The following is a 20262-nucleotide window of genomic DNA, read 5'->3' on the forward strand; positions in this document are numbered from 1 at the left end:
AAGGGTTGTCATTTTTTTGTTTTTTAAATTAACAAGGAGTTTTTTAAATTAACAAAGACTTGGGTCTGATTCCCCTTACAATAAGGTCTCTGACACCACCACTGTGGCAATGAAAAGGATCTTAAAAGGGGTAAATTAAACTTTCAGGTCATTAACTACATTGTTGTGTCAGTGTAATTCGTGTAAATGGGAATTCAGGCCTATTTTTTATATAGGAGGGGAACCCCTCCCCCACCAAAAGTCATTCTTTTTGTCATAGAAGTCACGGCTGTGACAAACATTCACCCTTAATTATGTCCATTAGCTTTACTAAAAATGGGGCTTTTATTGATGACTCCAATCTTATTCATTCAATTTCCCGGCTCAGCCACTGCTCGGACTTTATGGCTAGAGACCAACTAAGTGAACATTCCAGTATTTCCATCAGATGATAAAACAGTAACATCATATACTCAGATGTCCCTAAATGACAGGCTATAAACTAAATTTCTATAACAGATAGCTTTCAGCAATATGCACCCTAATTTTCACACTTTCCACTCTAACGTCTCCCATTATTATTGCTTTCCCTTTCAAAGGGCTACTGATCTATGTCAGAGGGATGACAGTCTGACCTTCAAACATTGGTATAACAGCAGTATGTGTAAGTGGCTTAAAACCGAATGTGCCATTAATGTGTGCTTCAGAGAATATTTAACATTCCAAATTTGTGTTTTTAAAAATAGGTCAGTTAGAACTAATGCAGAAATTCTTGGGCCTGATTCTGCAGCCTTATGCGGGAAAACTCTGGCTTCATGTGTTGCCTCCTATTAATCCTTTTTTTTTAAATCTGCTATTATAGGACAGGCACTTCCTCCCTCCCCCAAAGGTCCTGGGATCCTAGCCTCTTTTGCTATCTTTGAAGAGGAAAGCAGGTGTCCCATATTTCCTGTTTCTTCTCTAGTGGCTGCCTGCTGGCCCTGTTCTTTGACAGAAGTGGCTGGCTGCCTAGCCTTCCTCTCATGACACACACAAAAAATCTTTAAGGGAGACAACTGCTCATTTCCCCCCTTATTCAGCAGTAGCAGGATTGTCAACCCTGCTGCTGGTCCTGCTTATTCTGTGACATAACTTCTACCCAGAATGCATCATGGCACTAGGCAATCTTAGTGGAGGCGAGGCTCTTCTCTCCAGAAGACAGCAAGAGATATCAGTTGATCCAATCCTTTACCCAGCTTCTCCTGAGCCATCACCCAGAGATACTGACAGGTTTATGGATAAACTATTCACTGTTGCCTAATATGACAAGAATGTGTGTATTTGTCTTGTTTCCTCCCACAGAATCCTTTCTGTTTTTCATAGATGTACAATTTAAAGGAAAACCCTACTGGAAAAAGCATATAGTCTTTGAGAGAGTGATAGCCCTTCTACAGAATCTTTAAACAAACTTATTGACTAGAATAGTAGGGACAAAATTCTTTATTAAATTCCATAAATTGGTATAAACATTCTATAGGAACAACATGACTCTCTAAAAATCTATAGGCTTTTAAACTAATTTCCATAGAACTCTATTTTATTTTTATACAGTCCTTTTGTCTTCATCCGCCTTAAAAGTATAGGACTTTTCGATAGATGACACCATAGCTCTGTTAATAAAGAAAATATCAGTAGATGTAAGATCACATTTTAAGTCCCAAGGAACTCTACAAAGCATTCAGGTCTCAAAAGGATCCTATGAAGAAGCCCATTATCTTGAAATGGTGTTCTGGCTCTTCACTCTCCCTTATATAATGACTGTAATGTATAGTTCCTCCACATAAAACATACACTAATGTGGTTAGTCTACAACCCCAGGGGGATTCAATTCAGTGAAGCCCCTAAAAGCATTCTGTAGCTTTCCCTTGGCTCCTCCACTTGTTTTAATCCTCTTTCATCTTCTGCTATGATCTGAGTCATCTTTGAATTCTATCACAATTATCTGATCCTCTTCCAGTTCCTCTGATATAGCTCCAATATGTTCTCTGATTGTAGTAAATATCCCAAGAGCTTGGACAGCTGATCTCTTTGAGCTCCCTAACCTCCTATCTCATTAGGAGTTTGATTAAAATAAGATCATCTAACTATAGAGCATTAGGGTTTTGTTTTGTTTGTTTGTTTGTTTGTTTGTTTGCACGCAGATACAAATGGAAAAGAAACGGTGGGAGATATTTAGAAGTTAGCACAACAGCTGGTCCTGAATCAAACTGATGGATAGGAGCATCAGCTTTTAAATGATAAAAAGAAAAAAATACATATCACATGTGGGTGAACACGTTTTACAAAATGATTACTCCATATTTGACCTCTCAGTCCTCATCCTCAAAGGAAACCTGTACAACACTTTCAAAAGAAGAGGCTGGGTGCTTAAATTCATAGCTTTGCTAGACACTAAAAATTATGGACTTAATAAAGACTCTGGTTTTATGGTTTATTATAGTAACTTGTAACCCACTAACCCCCTTTTCAGTCCTATGACTGCAAAGGTGTTTACTGGCCACTTGAATGGTCTCTTAGAATATGCATCATAAACTATCTGTCCCACTTTGTATTTAGCTGTGACAGTCTCAATTCCTTTCCCAGACCTGAAGAAGAGTTCTGTATAAATTCAAAAGCTTGTTTCTTTCACCAACAAAAGTTGATTCAATAAAAGTTATTACCTCACCAACCTTATTCTCATCAGATCCTAACTCATTCATAAATTTGTTGCTTGACTCCCATAGTTCCCTCGCTGTAATGGATTGAGTTCACATATCAAATCACATACATTTTGACCACTGGAAAAATATGGATTTGGATACAGAATCAGCCCTTCTGAGTGTGTTTGGAAACAGAGCTTTGGTTCAAGCCGATCACAAATAAACATCAAAATAACATGATACTTCAGCCCTGTGTTAATGAATTTGGTGGCACAAGTGCCATAGAATCTATTGGTGAAGGATTGAGCCAGTAATGCTTAATATCCGTCACAGACACACTTACATTTCATTTTTTAAAATAACCCTTTGAAAAAGGTAATCTCCGGTACAAATAGTAACCAACCGTTAAAAATAGTGGTGCTGGTGAATGTGACTTTAGTACCACAAATGCATCAGCCTTATATTTAACAGAGCCTTATATTTAACATATTTAAAACCTGAGTTTCTACTTTCAGCCTGTTGTGAAGTTCATCATTAATCCTAGTTATCAAGTTTTTTTTCTGAGATTCTTTCAGCTAAATCACAGAATTCAAGACTTAATATTCCTGATATTTCCAAAGTAAATAACAGACAGAATTTCCCTCCCATGTCTCCTCCCCCGTTCTCCCCACACACACACACAGTGAAGGTCATGAACAGTAAAAATGTACAAACAAAGGAAAATGGGAAGGGTTTTTTTTCTTTATAATTCACTTAAAAGGAAAAAATTTTGTTCAAAAATAAATAAAATACTCTTAGGATTCTCATTCAGAATAATTTTTATCAGAAATGTTGTGGGTTTTTTTGTTTTTGTTTTCTCGGATAATTTATTATATTTTAATGAGGGCTGGCTGGAAAACATTTCTTTTTATCAAAAATATTGAGATTCTGTGTGTTTGTGAGAGAGAGAGAGAGAGAGACTGATCCACCCAGAATAACCAATAGATTTCTCAAGTCCAAGATGGAATTTCTGGTCAAAACCAGAGAGACCCATTCCAGACTAGCCAATAACCCTGTGGACAGCACACTTTATTGGCTAGTCTGGAGTGGGGAGGGGTGTCTCTGGTTTTGCCTAGAAATTCCATCTTGGACTTGAGAAACCTTCCTAATGAAAGGTTTACCAAAATGAATGTTTCCATGAAAAGTTGTCAGTTTTGAAGAAACAGCATTTCCCCACAAAGATTTTATTGAAATATTGTCAATCAAGATATAATTTTAATTAAATATCTTAAATCAGCACGACTTATGATTCTTGAAGTCTACTAATCAGCTTAATAGAGACAGCAAAGTTGATAAAGTCAGAAATTCCTTTGCTAGCAAAGCATTGTTTTAAAATAGAAAAATGGTGACTGAAATGCTAATCATGTCAATAAATAGCTTTCTCCGTTATTAGATATATATATTATGATATTACTAAGAGATTCCAGTCAGGACTTAGGCCTATTGTGCCAGGCACTGTAGAAATATAGAGGTATCCACAGTCCCTGCCCTGATGATTTTTCAGTCTAAGGCTTCTGTACCACATAGATTTAGGCACATACTTAATCTGACACACTATGAGTAGTCCCACTGAAGTCCCGTAGGACTATTCACAATGAATAGAGTTAAGCAGGTGCACAAATTTTTGCAAATTCAGGGCCTAAGGCCCCAAACCTGCAATTGGAACACCTCTGCAGAGTCTCATGGAAGTCAGCTTACAATCGACATGTGTCCTGCTACATGGGTTAGATTGAAGGATGAGGGCCTAAGAATGCAGAATTTTGTAATGTAATATAGAAACTTTTGAGAAACGAGCAATTTTTATCAAGGCAATGTGTCTCCTTGAAGGATTATATCTAGCTTATTTCTTACAACATGTAGCAGATAGTAATTGTCCATTTAGATGCTCAGTTATAATATACTGTCACAGCAGTCTCCTCAGATAAATGCCCCCAAGATGCTTAATTTCTGCTGAGAAGCAGTTGTAAGGAAGACGTGTGATACAACAGAGCATTGTGCTTTCCAGGTGGCTCATTCTCAGAGATCTCATACTGATTTTAGGTGGGAAATATTGCCTTTTTGGGGAAGAGGGAGAACGCACGTGGGAGCAAATAGATATTTTGATTGTGCCGTTTGTTCATGGATTCAATCCACCTATTGGTCAAAGTGACATGAATGAATGCAAAATTCTCATCTCTGAAACCACTGAACATGCATAATAATTTACTCGAGCTCTAGTCCCAACTGGGTTGAAAATAATTACTACTTCTCAGGTTTTCTCTTAGGCCAAATCAGGACAAGTAACAAAATTTATGTATCACCTTACCAGCTTGATATACTGAAGGGGTTTTCATTACTAAGCCTCAGAATAGCTGTTACCAAAAAAGGACATTACTGACCTTCAGGTATTTATGAGCTTTATGCAGAAACTTACATAAGGTTCTGACTGGCAAAAACACTTTGTAAAGTACTCCAATTACAATATCTAGCATGTGGTGTTAATTTATGATGTCTTGAACATTACTTCCAATGACTGGGTACATTTGATTTCCTTAGATCAAAATCAGGAAGTTTGGTCCATTCTGTTTATATATGTATGCATGGCATCACACATTATAAATATCTGTTCTTTATCATTTTGCTACTTCTACACAAAGCACCTCTGGCACACTGAATCACTGAAAGAGACTCAAGGAAATCCCAGCAATAATTGTACCAGTGGGAAATTATGTAATAAAAATGCTATTGTTCAATCAATAGTGATTGCCCCATTCAAAATACTATATTAAATTCAAGTCAGATCCTCAGAAGGGTGTAGCTTGGCACAGTTCTACTGAAGGCAACACATGTACATGGATATATACCAGTTGAGGATCTGGCCCAATAAGTCCAGCTGTTCAGAAATATGCCAAATTCTTACCTTCAGAATGTAGCTTAAATATAGCTGTCTAGCAATAAGGGTATACTTCTGCATCTGATTCCACTTCAAATGCATTTGGTGCAATTGTCTTGGATAGACACACGTGATATCATTGACTGTGTATTTGATTAGTCTTATTTAAGGTCCAGTCTTGAATGTCTTAATCAGGCAAGATTCCCATGAGTGACAAATAGAGTTTAAGCTAATTCTTCAGGATCAGAGCCTTGGGCCACAATCCTGCAACCATTTTATTACACGGTGTGGTGCTTAGTATTATGCATCAGTCCCATTGCAGTCAAGCTCTAGCATTGTAAATACTTTTGATATATAGCATCACCCCCACTACCGCTTCCTAGTCCATGGGCTTGATTTTGCAAAATCTTTTTCAATCAAAGGACATGTCTACACTGCAATCAAAGGTGTTACTGCAGCAGCTGTAGACATACCCCGGGTACCTTTGGTCTACCTAGTTTAAGTAACAATAGCAGTGAAGCTGGCATCACATGGGCTAGATCAGGGGTGGGCAACCTGCGGCCCATCTATATAATCCACTGGCGGGCCGTGAGACAGTTTGTTTACATTGACCATCCACAGGCACGGCCGCCTGCAGCTCCCAGTGGCTGTGGTTTGCTGTTCTCGGCCAATGGGAGCTGCAGGAAGCTGCGGCCAGCATGTCCCTGCTGCCTGCACCACTTTCCGCAGCTCCCATTGGCCAGGAACAGTGAACCACAGCCGCTGGGAGCTGCAGGCAGCCATGCCTGCGGATGGTCAATGTAAACAAACTGTCTCGCGGCCCGCCAGCAAATTACCCTGATGGGCCGCATGTGGCCTGCAGACTGCAGGTTGCCCACCACTGGGCTAGATGCTTGAATATGTAGCCAGGGTCCCAGGAAGGGTTGTAAAGCCAATGATTCTAAGGCTTCCTTGCTATCGTTTGAGCTAGCTAGGTCAAAACTAGCTTAACTATGTCTAAATATGATACAGTCACATCTCTGATTGCTGCGAAGACATACCCAAAAGTTCTCTTAAGTATTTCCACTGACTTCAGTGGGATCAATGGTGTAAACAGGGATTATCACCTTGTATACATTTTGCAGAACGGGGTCCATTGAAAACCAGAGCTGTAGGGGCATCATTGGTTCAACTGTTGTAAATGATACTATCTGCTGGGTAATAAATATAGTATTACTAAAGATTGCAAACAGTAAATACCAAAGAGGATCTTAAATTATGGAGACAACAACTGTATAATCCAGAAAGTAGAGACTCCAACCAAACAATAAATTAACCTACATCTTTTTCTTACTGATGGTAAGGAGTTAACTGATAAGGCTGCCTGGAAAACAAGAACTCCCATTTGCAAACTATTCTGGGTTTTGGCAGAGAATCACCATGAACGTGGCTCTCCCACATTCTAGAGGAGTTCCTTAGCCACCGGACTATTGGCTATTCTGGGGCCTTTGATCTCATTTAGACAATTCTAAATAAAAGTCTTTTGGAACTTTTTTTCCTGCAAGAATTTTTAGTTTCAACTTTTTGTCTCCATTTGCGATTAAACTAAATTGTTGAAATATCAGAATTTCCTGTGGAGTGGACATTCCATTTTTTGAGCAGCTCTGGTAACAGATTTAGGATCTGATCTTGCAGTTTTATTTACATGATATGAACCCTAGGATACTAAAAGAGAATTACTTAATAACTTTACTATACCATTGACCTCTAGTTTTGACAAGTAGTGTGGAGCTGGAAGAGCAGTAGAAAATAGGAGAAAAGCAAATGCAGTAACAGCTTTCAACAATGAACATTAGAGAAGAGTGATCCTGGATATTTATCTTATGATGAACTTCTACCACTAATAAAATAATGGAAGAAATAATAATAATAAAAAATCTACAACTAGCTAGAGGTAATAGATCCAGGAGCAATTTCGCGGCATGGGTGTGTGAAGATAAGTCTCACAAGACAAACTTGATTGCTTTTGCTGAAACGATTGCAAAATAAGGAAATAAAGGGTGAATGTCTGGAAGAAGATTCCTAAAAATTTCATGAGGCAAAGAAGAATACCAAGAGAAAAGGCAGTAAACCCAGCTTGCAGGTCACTTAAAATGAATGGGACAAAACACTAGAGGATGTGCTATGAGACACAATTTTATATCTGCAGGAAGATGGAATAGATGACATGGAAAATATCTCTACCTTCTACAGTTCTGATCCTACGCTGTGTGGTAATGCAGTTAGTGTAGCATAGATTATTACACTGTGTTAAATCCTGGCATACTGAATTAGCTCATAATGGCAAAACAGATGAGGAGATGGTGAGAGCCCCTCTTATTATTTTTAATGTATTCTTAAAAATAAATTGCATATGTCTTTAAAATTCTTATTAAGTTTTCAGTGCCAAAAAGCATCAAGGTGGTGAGCTGTATCCAGAAAGCGTTGGCACTTTATCCCTCAGTTCAAACTGAATTTTGTTTGGCAGCTTTCAGGTGTTGCATTGTTCTTTAGAAAGCTTGTTCCCTTGAAATTGGCCTCTGTCATGCTTTTCTTGTTTTAAAGTAGTCAATTTGGACTAGCTACTGCCCTTGTTGATTTGCTTCATTTTGCAGAATTGGCTGTTGTTTTACTTTTGGTTTGTACATATAGACTTTGTCTACATTTTAAATTAGTCTGATTTAGAATGAAGCTGCTTGTTAACTCAAGCCTCCTTGTGTCAGATTAGCGTTTAGATAGTTATATTTAAAAGTCATGTACCCTGTAATTATTATTTCAGTTATCTGACATAGGAAAATACAGTTGCAACACACTGAGCCCTGGTCTACACTAGGACTTTAGGTCGAATTTAGCAGTGTTAAATCGATGTAAACCTGCACCCGTCCACACAATGAAGCCCTTTATTTCGACTTAAAGGGCTCTTAAAATCGATTTCCTTACTCCACCCCTGACAAGTGGATTAGCGCTTAAATCGACCTTGCCGGCTCGAATTTGGGGTACTGTGGACACAATTCGATGGTATTGGCCTTCGGGAGCTATCCCAGAGTGCTCCATTGTGACTGCTCTGGACAGCACTCTCAACTCAGATGCACTGGCCAGGTAGACAGGAAAAGAACCGCGAACTTTTGAATCTCATTTCCTGTTTGACCAGCGTGGCAAGCTGCAGGTGACCATGCAGAGCTCATCAGCACAGGTGACCATGATGGAGTCCCAGAATCGCAAAAGAGCTCCAGCATGGACCGAACGGGAGGTACGGGATCTGATCGCTGTTTGGGGAGAGGAATCCGTGCTATCAGAACTCCGTTCCAGTTTTCGAAATGCCAAAACCTTTGTGAAAATCTCCCAGGGCATGAAGGACAGAGGCCATAACAGGGACCCGAAGCAGTGCCGCGTGAAACTGAAGGAGCTGAGGCAAGCCTACCAGAAAACCAGAGAGGCGAACAGCCGCTCCGGGTCAGAGCCCCAAACATGCCGCTTCTATGATGAGCTGCATGCCATTTTAGGGGGTTCAGCCACCACTACTCCAGCCGTGTTGTTTGATTCCTTCAATGGAGATGGAGGCAATACGGAAGCAGGTTTTGGGGACGAAGAAGATGATGATGATGATGAGGTTGTAGATAGCTCACAGCAAGCAAGCGGCGAAACCAGTTTTCCCGACAGCCAGAAACTGTTTCTCACCCTGGACCTGGAGCCAGTACCCCCCGAACCCACCCAAGACTGCCTCCTGGACCCAGCAGGCAGAGAAGGGACCTCTGGTGAGTGTACCTTTTAAAATACTATACATGGTTTAAAAGCAAGCATGTGAAAGGATTACTTTGCCCTGGCATTCGCGGTTCTCCTAGATGTAGTCCTAAAGCCTTTGCAAAAGGTTTCTGGGGAGGGCAGCCTTATTGCGTCCTTCATGGTAGGACACTTTACCACTCCAGGCCAGTAACACGTACTCGGGAATCATTGTAGAACAAAGCATTGCAGTGTATGTTTGCTGGTATTCAAACAACATCCGTTCTTTATCTCTCTGTGTTATCCTCGGGAGAGTGAGATATAATTCATGGTCACCTGGTTGAAATAGAGTGCTTTTCTTCAGGGGACACTCAGAGGAGCCCATTCCTGCTGGGCTGTTTGCCTGTGGCTAAACAGAAATGTTCCCCGCTGTTAGCCACAGGGAGGGGGGAAGGTTGAGGGGGTAGTCACGCGGTGGGGAGAGGCAAAATATGACCTTGTAACGAAAGCACATATGCTATGTATGTAATGTTAACAGCAAGGTTTACCCTGAAGGAGTGTAGCCACTGTTTTATAAAATGTGTCTTTTTAAATACCGCTGTCCCTTTTTTTTTCTCCACCAGCTGCTTGTGTTTCAATGATCACAGGATCTTCTCCTTCCCAGAGGCTAGTGAAGCTTAGAAAGAAAAAAAAAACGCACACGCTATGAAATGTTCTCTGAGCTCATGCTGTCCTCCCACACTGACAGAGCACAGACGAATGTGTGGAGGCAAATAATGTCAGAGTGCAGGAAAGCACAAAATGACCGGGAGGAGAGGTGGCGGGCTGAAGAGAATAAGTGGCGGGCTGAAGAGAGTAAGTGGTGGGCTGAAGACAGGGCTGAAGCTCAAATGTGGCGGCAGCGTGATGAGAGGAGGCAGGATTCAATGCTGAGACTGCTGGAGGAACAAACCAGTATGCTCCAGTGTATGGTTGAGCTGCAGCAAAGGCAGCTGGAGCACAGACTGCCACTGCAGCCCCTCTGTAACCAACCGCCCTCCTCCCCAAGTTCCATAGCCTCCACACCCAGACGCCCAAGAACGCGGTGGGGGGGCCTCTGGCCAACCAGCCACTCCACCATAGAGGATTGCCCAAAAAAAAGAAGGCTGTCATTCAATAAATTTTAAAGTTGTAAACTTTTAAAGTGCTGTGCTTAAAGTGCTGTGTGGCATTTTCCTTCCCTCCTCCACCACTCCTCCTGGGCTACCTTGGTAGTCATCTCCCTATTTGTGTGATGAATGACTAAAGAATGCATGAATGTGAAGCAACAATGACTTTATTGCCTCTGCAAGTGGTGATTGAAGGGAGGAGGGGAGGGTGGTTAGCTTACAGGGAAGTAGAGTGAACCAAGGGGTGGGGGGTTTCATCAAGGAGAAACAAACAAAACTTTCACACCGTAGCCTGGCCAGTCATGAAATTGGTTTTCAAAGCTTCTCTGATGCGTACCGCGCCCTCCTGTGCTCTTCTAACCGCCCTGGTGTCTGGCTGCGCGTAACCAGCAGCCAGGCGATTTGCCTCAACCTCCCACCCCGCCATAAACGTCTCCCCCTTACTCTCACAGATATTGTGGAGCACACAGCAAGCAGTAATAACAGTGGGAATATTGGTTTCGCTGAGGTCTAAGCGAGTCAGTAAACTGCGCCAGCGTGCCTTTAAACGTCCAAATGCACATTCTACCACCATTCTGCACTTGCTCAGCCTGTAGTTGAACAGCTCCTGACTAATGTCCAGGCTGCCTGTGTACAGCTTCATGAGCCATGGCATTAAGGGGTAGGCTGGGTCCCCAAGGATACATATAGGCATTTCAACATCCCCAACAGTTATTTTCTGGTCTGGGAATAAAGTCCCTTCCTGCAGCTTTTGAAACAGACCAGAGTTCCTGAAGATGCGAGCGTCATGCACCTTTCCCAGCCATCCCACGTTGATGTTGGTGAAACGTCCCTTGTGATCCACCAGAGCTTGCAGCACTATCGAAAAGTACCCCTTGCGGTTTATGTACTCGGCGGCTTGGTGCTCCGGTGCCAAGATAGGGATATGGGTTCCGTCTATAGCCCCACCACAGTTAGGGAATCCCATTGCAGCAAAGCCATCCACTATGACCTGCACATTTCCCAGGGTCACTACCCTTGATATCAGCAGATCTTTGATTGTGTGGGCTACTTGCATCACAGCAGCCCCCACAGTAGATTTGCCCACTCCAAATTGATTCCCAACTGACCGGTAGCTGTCTGGCATTGCAAGCTTCCACAGGGCTATCGCCACTCGCGTCTCAACTGTGAGGGCTGCTCTCATTTTGGTATTCATGCGCCTCAGGGCAGGGGAAAGCAAGTCACAAAGTTCCATGAAAGTGCCCTTACGCATGCGAAAGTTTCGCAGCCACTGGGAATCGTCCCAGACCTGCAACACTATGCGGTCCCACCAGTCTGTGCTTGTTTCCCGAGCCCAGAATCGGCGTTCCACAGCATGAACCTGCCCCATTAGCACCATGATGCATGCATTGGCAGGGCCCATGCTTTCAGAGAAATCTGTGTCCATGTTCTGATCGCTCACGTGACCGCGCTGACGTCGCCTCCTCGCTCGGTATCGCTTTGCCAGGTTCCGGTGCTGCATATACTGCTGGATAATGCGTGTGGTGTTTAATGTGCTCCTAATTGCCAAAGTGAGCTGAGTGGCCTCCATGCTTGCCTTGGTATGGCGTCCGCACAGAAAAAAGGCGCGGAACGATTGTCTGCCGTTGCTCTGATGGAGGGAGGGGCGACTAACGACACGGCTTACAGGGTTGGCTTCAGGGAGCTAAAATCAACAAAGGTGGTGTCTTTACATCAAGAAGTATTTCAGGCAGGAATTCACGGAGGGTTCCAATAAGAAATGGTGCACCTAAGTTATCGTTCTTATTGGAACAAGGAGGTTAGCCTGGCCTCTGATTGATACATGGCTAGATTTACCTCACTGCACCTTCTCTGTGAGTGACTGCAGTGTGACCTAGAGGAATGAGTCCCCTAGACAGGGGAGGAGGCAAATGAGTACAAAACAAATCTGGTCTATTTCTTGTTTTGATCCACTCCATCTATCTTTTACATCTTTGGCTGGCAGCAGACGGTGCAGAAGGACTGCATGCCATCCACATCTCATGGCTGCTCGGCAGAAGATGGTACAGTACGACTGCTAGCCATCCTCATCTCTTGCCTGCCTGGCAGAAGATGGTACAATACGACTACTAGCAATCCTCATCTCTTCCTGCCTGGCAGAAGATGGTACAGTACGACTGCTAGCAATCCGTATCGCCTGCCTGCTCACCATAAGACGGTTCAATAGGACTGACTGCAGGACTAAAGAGAATGACCTGGTCAAGTCACTCCAAATTTAGTCCCTGCACCCATGTCTGCCCAGGCGCTCCCAGCCGACGTGGCCAGGAGCACCTCGGACACGACGAGGACGACTACCAGTAGTATTGCACCGTCTGCTGCCAGAAGGCAATGGGTTGCTGCTACTGTGTAGCAAAGCCGTACCGCATCTGCCAGCACCCAGGAGACATAGGGTGACTGTCAAGGTTCCTCCCCCACTCTGAACTCTAGGGTACAGATGTGGGGACCTGCATGAAAAACCTCCTAAGCTTATCTTTACCAGCTTAGGTCAAAACTTCCCCAAGGTACAAAATATTCCACCCGTTGTCCTTGGACTGGCCGCTACCACCACCAAACTAATACTGGTTACTGGGGAAGAGCTGTTTGGACGCGTCCTTCCCCCCCAAAATACTTCCCAAAACCTTGCACCCCACTTCCTGGACAAGGTTTGGTAAAAAGCCTCACCAATTTGCCTAGGTGACTACAGACCCAGACCCTTGGATCTGAGAACAATGAAAAAGAATTCAGTGTTTTACAAGAAGACTTTTAATAAAAAATAGAAGTAAATAGAAATAAAGAAATCCCCCCTGTAAAATCAGGATGGTAGATATCTTACAGGGTAATTAGATTCAAAAACATAGAGAACCCCTCTAGGCAAAACCTTAAGTTACAAAAAAGATACACAGACAGAAATAGTTATTCTATTCAGCACAATTCTTTTCTCAGCCATTTAAAGAAATCATAATCTAACACATACCTAGCTAGATTACTTACTAAAAGTTCTAAGACTCCATTCCTGGTCTATCCCCGGTAAAGACCAGCATATAGACAGACACACAGACCCTTTGTTTCTCTCCCTCCTCCCAGCTTTTGAAAGTATCTTGTCTCCTCATTGGTCATTTTGGTCAGGTGCCAGCGAGGTTACCTTTAGCTTCTTAACCCTTTACAGGTGAGAGGAGCTTTCCCCTGGCCAGGAGGGATTTCAAAGGGGCTTACCCTTCCCTTTATATTTATGACACGCCCCCCAAATCTCAGCTAGGGTGAAACACTGGCTGGGATTTCTTCCTGGAGCTCTAGGAAAAACAGAGTTAATAAGACACATGCATCTCTAAATATACTACCAAGTACATAAAGACTAACAATATTTTCCACATCTCAAGGACGATTTTAACCAGTTGATTCTGGGAAACTTTCATGGGAGAGTGCATCAGCCACTTTGTTAGAAGCTCCTGAGATGTGTTGGATGTCGAAATCAAAATCTTGGAGAGCTAAACTCCACTGAAGAAGTTTTTTGTTAGTTTCCTTGACGGTGTGAAGCCACTTCAGTGCAGCATGGTCGGTTTGCAGGTGGAAACGCCCTCCCCAAACATATGGGCGTAGCTTTTCCAGAGCATAGACAATGGCGTAACATTCTTTTTCAGTGACTGACCAGTTGCTTTCCCTCTCAGACAGTTTTTTGCTGAGAAACACTACAGGGTGGAATTCTTGATCAGGTCCTTTCTGCATTAAAACTGCTCCCACACCACGCTCGGACGCATCTGTGGTTACTAGCGACGGTTTGTCAAAGTCTGGGGCCCTTAATACAGGGTCAGACATGAGTGTCGCTTTAAGCTTGTTAAAGGCCTTCTGACACTTTTCGGTCCACTGAACAGCATTTGGCTGTTTCTTTTTGGTTAGGTCTGTCAGTGGGGCAGCGATTTGGCAGTAGTGCGGTACAAATCGTCTGTAATAACCGGCCAAGCCTAAGAAGGATTGAACCTGTTTCTTTGACTTTGGGACAGGCCACTTTTGGATAGCATCCACTTTGGCCTGTAGGGGGCTGATAGTTCCTTGACCCACCTGGTGTCCAAGGTAAGTCACTCTGTTTAGGCCTATTTGACACTTCTTAGCCTTAACAGTTAGTCCTGCCTCCCTTATGCGCTCAAGGACTTTTTGTAGATATTCCAGGTGGTGTGCCCAGGAATCCGAAAATATGGCCACGTCGTCAAGGTAGGCGACTGCATATTCTCCTAATCCCGCTAGGAGACCATCTACAAGTCTTTGGAAAGTGGCGGGTGCATTTCGCAGCCCGAAAGGGAGTACATTAAATTCATACAGCCCGAGATGTGTGATGAAGGCTGACCTTTCCTTGGCAGATTCATCTAGCGGTACCTGCCAGTACCCCTTGGTTAAGTCCAAGGTAGAGATGAACTGGGCCCGTCCCAGTTTCTCTAATAGTTCATCTGTGCGTGGCATTGGATAGTTGTCTGGGCGAGTTACAGCATTTAGCTTACGGTAGTCCACGCAAAAACGTATTTCCCGATCTGGTTTGGAAACTAGAACCACTGGAGATGCCCATGCACTTTCAGAGGGGCGGATTACACCCATCTGTAACATATCCTGGATCTCCCGTTCTATAGCAGTTTTAGCTTGAGGAGACACCCGGTAAGGGTGGACCCTAATTGGGTGAGCATTACCTGTGTCAATGGAGTGGTATGCCCGTTCAGTCAGTCCTGGGGTGGCTGAGAACGTTGGCGCGTAGCTAGTGCACAGCTCCTGGATCTGCTGTCGCTGCATACGCCCAAGGGTCATGGAGAGGTTCACCTCTTCCACACCACCAGCACATTTCCCTTCGTAGTAGACACCTTCAGGCCACTCAGCGTCGTCTCCTCCCTGGGCTGTAAACTGACAAACCTTTAATTCTCTGGAATAAAAGGGCTTTAGAGAATTAATATGGTACACCTTAGGCTTTCGGTTGGAGGTGGGGAATGCTATGAGATAATTAACAGCTCCCAGGCGCTCCTGGACCATGAATGGCCCTTCCCACGATGTTTCCATTTTATGGGCCTGGAGCGCCTTTAAGACCATGACCTGGTTTCCTACTTTGAAGGAACGCTCTCTGGCATGTTTATCATACCAGGCTTTTTGCTCTTTTTGAGCATCCTGTAAGTTTTCTCTAGCAAGGGCTAAAGAGGTTCGGAGGGTGTTTTGTAGGTTGGTTACAAAGTCCAGAATGTTAGTTCAGGTTCGGTGGGGCCCTCTGGTGTTAAGGTTGCAAGTATTGGATTCAGTGCTGACACTGGGTCTGGTGTTGGTTGTTCGGCTGGTTCCGGTTCTGGGACTGGTTCTGTCTGGGTCTCTGGGACTGGATCCACTACTGCTGTTGCAGACATTGGCCTGGGGTCCAGGTCCATCACCTCTGACCGGGTCCTGATAGAAGTTTCCGGAACAGAGCTAGGCCTCACGGCTTGTTTAGCCTGGCTGCGGGTGACCGTTCCCACCCTCTTGGCCTGCTTCACATGCTTGGCCAAGTCTTCCCCCAACAGCATGGGGATGGGATAATCATCATAGACTGCAAAAGTCCACATTCCTGACCAGCCCTTGTACTGGACAGGCAACTTGGCTGTAGGCAAATTGAAAGAGTTGGACTTGAAGGGTTGAATCGTCACTTGGATCTCTGGGTTGATTAAATTGGGGTCCACTAAGGAAGCATGGATAGCTGACACTTGTGCTCCGGTGTCCCTCCACGCGGTGACCTTCTTCCCGCCCACACTCACAGTTTCCCTCCGCTCCAAGGGTATCTGGGAGGTATCTGGGCCTGTGGACCTCTGGTGTGATTCCGGTGCAATGAACTGTAATCTGTTGGGGTTCTTGGGGCAGTTGGCTTTTACATGCCCCAGCTCATTACATTTAAAACATCGTCCAGCTGACGGGTCACTGGGGCGAGGAGGGTTGCTGGAGAACGGGGTGGTGGGACGATAAGGGGTCTGGAGGGTTCTTTGGGAGGTAGGTGGGGCTTTGGGCGGCCCCCGGTAATAGGGTGTGGTCTGGGGTGGTCCCTTCTGGTCTCCACTCCAACTGTGACCAGTTTTCTTCTTCTCTGCCACCTCCACCCATCTGGCTCCAATCTCTCCTGCCTCAATTACAGTTTTGGGTTTCCCATCTAGGATGTATCTTTCTATTTCCTCAGGAACACCCTCTAAGAATTGTTCCATTTGCATTAGGAAGGGCAAATTTACTGGAGATTCAACACTTGCTCCTGATATCCAGGCATCCCAATGTTTCACAATGTGGTAGGCATGTCGGGTAAATGACATGTCTGGTTTCCACCTTAGGGCTCGGAACCTCCGATGAAACTGCTCGGGTGTTATCCCCATTCTGACTCTCGCCTTGGATTTAAACAGTTCATACTTGTTCATGTGTTCTTTAGGCATTTCAGCTGCCACCTCAGCTAAGGGTCCACTGAGCTGCGGCCTCAGCTCTACCATGTATTGGTCAGTAGAGATGTTGTACCCAAGGCAGGCCCTTTCGAAGTTTTCTAAGAAGGCCTCAGTATCATCACCTGCCTTGTAGGTGGGGAACTTTCTGGGATGGGAAGTGGTACCTGGAGAAGGATTGCTAGGGTTTGTTGGGATATTCCGCTGAGCCTTTATCTTCTCCACCTCCTTCACATGCTTCCTCTCTTTTTCCTTCTCCTCCAGTTCTTTGGCCCTTGCTTCCATTTCTTTGTCCCTTGCTTCCATTTTCAGCCGCATGAGTTCTATCTGTCTTTCATGTTCCCTTTGTTTTTCCGCAGCCTGAAATCTGGCTAGTTCCCGCCTTTGTCGAGCCATGGATTTTGTCATTCTAACCTCTCTGTTTTTAACTAACTTTACACCCAAGGTTTAGAAATAAACAAACAAAACTTGGCTGTAAAATTTTGCTGTGCTGGAATAGAATACCTATTCTCTGATAGTGATTGTCAGCCTACAGAAAAAGACAATTCCCTTGTTTCTGCTCTTGGCCCAAATCAAAGCAAAAAACCTCCAACTACTTGGAAACCTGCTTACCAGCACCCAAAGGAAAAAAAAAATTCCTTTTCAAACCTGTGCTCCTTGTAAAACAAAAAAATCAAAATCCTAAAAAAAAAAACCCTGCCACTTTTGTCTCCAGGCAAATGGGTAGAACACACACCCCCTATTTACTTTTAGGAAGAAAAGGAAAAAAAAACTCTGGGTTGGAAGACTGTGAATTTCCCTGCAGGAGTTAAGTACCCTGCCTCCAGGCAAAGAAAACCTGCAATTCACAAAGATAATCCCCTTTTGTCTCTGCTTGGCCACAAAACAGAGAAAAACCAAGCTGCTTTTAGTTTCAGCTGCTTTCTGGACTTCCTTTCCAAAGGAAAAAAAAATTCCTTTTTAAAATCTGTATTTCTAGTTCAAAAAATCTCAACTGGATCTCAAAATGATTTCAGGTTAATCCCACCACTATGCCACCATGTCAAGGTTCCTCCCCCACTCTGAACTCTAGGGTACAGATGTGGGGACCTGCATGAAAAACCTCCTAAGCTTATCTTTACCAGCTTAGGTCAAAACTTCCCCAAGGTACAAAATATTCCACCCGTTGTCCTTGGACTGGCCGCTACCACCACCAAACGAATACTGGTTACTGGGGAAGAGCTGTTTGGACGCGTCCTTCCCCCCCAGAATACTTCCCAAAACCTTGCACCCCACTTCCTGGACAAGGTTTGGTAAAAAGCCTCACCAATTTGCCTAGGTGACTACAGACCCAGACCCTTGGATCTTAAGAACAATGAACTATCCTCCCAACACTTGCACCCCCCCTTTCCTGGGAAATGTTGGATAAAAAGCCTCACCAATTTGCATAGGTGACCACAGACCCAAACCCTTGGATCTGAGAACAATGAAAAAGCATTCAGTTTTTTACAAGAAGACTTTTAATAAAAAATAGAAGTAAATAGAAATAAAGAAATCCCCCCTGTAAAATCAGGATGGTAGATATCTTACAGGGTAATTAGATTCAAAAACATAGAGAACCCCTCTAGGCAAAACCTTAAGTTACAAAAAAGATACACAGACAGAAATAGTTATTCTATTCAGCACAATTCTTTTCTCAGCCATTTAAAGAAATCATAATCTAACACATACCTAGCTAGATTACTTACTAAAAGTTCTAAGACTCCATTCCTGGTCTATCCCCGGTAAAGACCAGCATATAGACAGACACACAGACCCTTTGTTTCTCTCCCTCCTCCCAGCTTTTGAAAGTATCTTGTCTCCTCATTGGTCATTTTGGTCAGGTGCCAGCGAGGTTACCTTTAGCTTCTTAACCCTTTACAGGTGAGAGGAGCTTTCCCCTGGCCAGGAGGGATTTCAAAGGGGCTTACCCTTCCCTTTATATTTATGACAGTGACGGTTACCTGAGCGGGCTCCATGCTTGCCGTGGTATGGCGTCTGCACAGGTAACTCAGGAAAAAAGGCGTGAAACGATTGTCTGCCCTTGCTTTCACGGAGGGAGGGAGGGAACGGGGCCCTGATGATACGTACCCAGAACCACCCGCGACAATATTTTAGCCCCATCAGAGTGCTCCATTGTGACTGATCTGGACAGCACTCTCAGATGCCCGATTGTTTGCCATTGCTCTGACGCAGGGAGGGGCGACTGATGACACGGCTTACAGGGTTGGCTTCAGGGAGCTAAAATCAACAAAGGGGGTGTCTTTACATCAAGGAGTATTTCAGGCAGGACTTCACGGAGGGTTCCAATAGGAAATGGTGCACCTAAGTTATCGTTCTTATTGGAACAGGAAGGTTAGCCTGGCCTCTGATTGATACATGGCTAGATTTACCTCGCTGCACCTTCTCTGTGAGTGACTGCAGTGTGACCTAGAAGAATGAGTCCCCTAGACGGGGGAGGGGGGGAAGCAAATGAATACAGAACAAATCTGGTCTATTTCTTCTTTTGATCCACTCCATCTATCTTTTACATCTTTGGCTGGCAGCAGAGGGTGCAGAAGGACTGCATGCCATCCACATCTCATGGCTGCTCGGCAGAAGATGGTACAGTACGACTGCTAGCCATCCTCATCTCTTGCCTGCCTGGCAGAAGATGGTACAATACGACTACTAGCAATCCTCATCTCTTCCTGCCTGGCAGAAGATGGTACAGTACGACTGCTAGCAATCCGTATCGCCTGCCTGCTCACCATAAGACGGTTCAATAGGACTGACTGCAGGACTAAAGAGAATGACCTGGTCAAGTCACTCCAAATTTAGTCCCTGCGCCCATGTCTGTCCAGGCGCTCCCCGCCAATGTGGCCAGGAGCACCTCGGACATGACGATGACGGCTACCAGTCGTACTGTACCGTCTGCTGCCACAAGGCAAGGGGTTGCTGCTACTGTGTAACAATGCCGTACAGCGTCTGCCAGCACCCAGGAGTCATAGGGTGACGGTTACCTGAGCGGGCTCCATGCTTGCCATGGTATGGCGTCTGCACAGGTAACTCAGGAAAAAAGGCGCGAAACGATTGTCTGCCCTTGCTTTCACGGAGGGAGGGAGGGAACGGGGGCCTGACGATATGTACCCAGAACCACCCGCGACAATGTTTTGCCCCATCAGGCATTGGGATCTCAACCCAGAATTCCAATGGGCAGCGGAGACTGCGGGAACTGTGGGATAGCTACCCAAAGTGCAACGCTCCGGAAGTCGACTCTAGCCTCGGTACTGTGGAAGCGCTCCACCGAGTTAATGCACTTAATGCACTTAGAGCATTTTCTGTGGGGACACACACACTCGAATATATAAAACCAATTT

The sequence above is a fragment of the Lepidochelys kempii genome, chromosome 1 (assembly GCF_965140265.1).
Source record: "Lepidochelys kempii isolate rLepKem1 chromosome 1, rLepKem1.hap2, whole genome shotgun sequence".
In the NCBI taxonomy this organism is placed as follows: Eukaryota; Metazoa; Chordata; order Testudines; family Cheloniidae; genus Lepidochelys; species Lepidochelys kempii.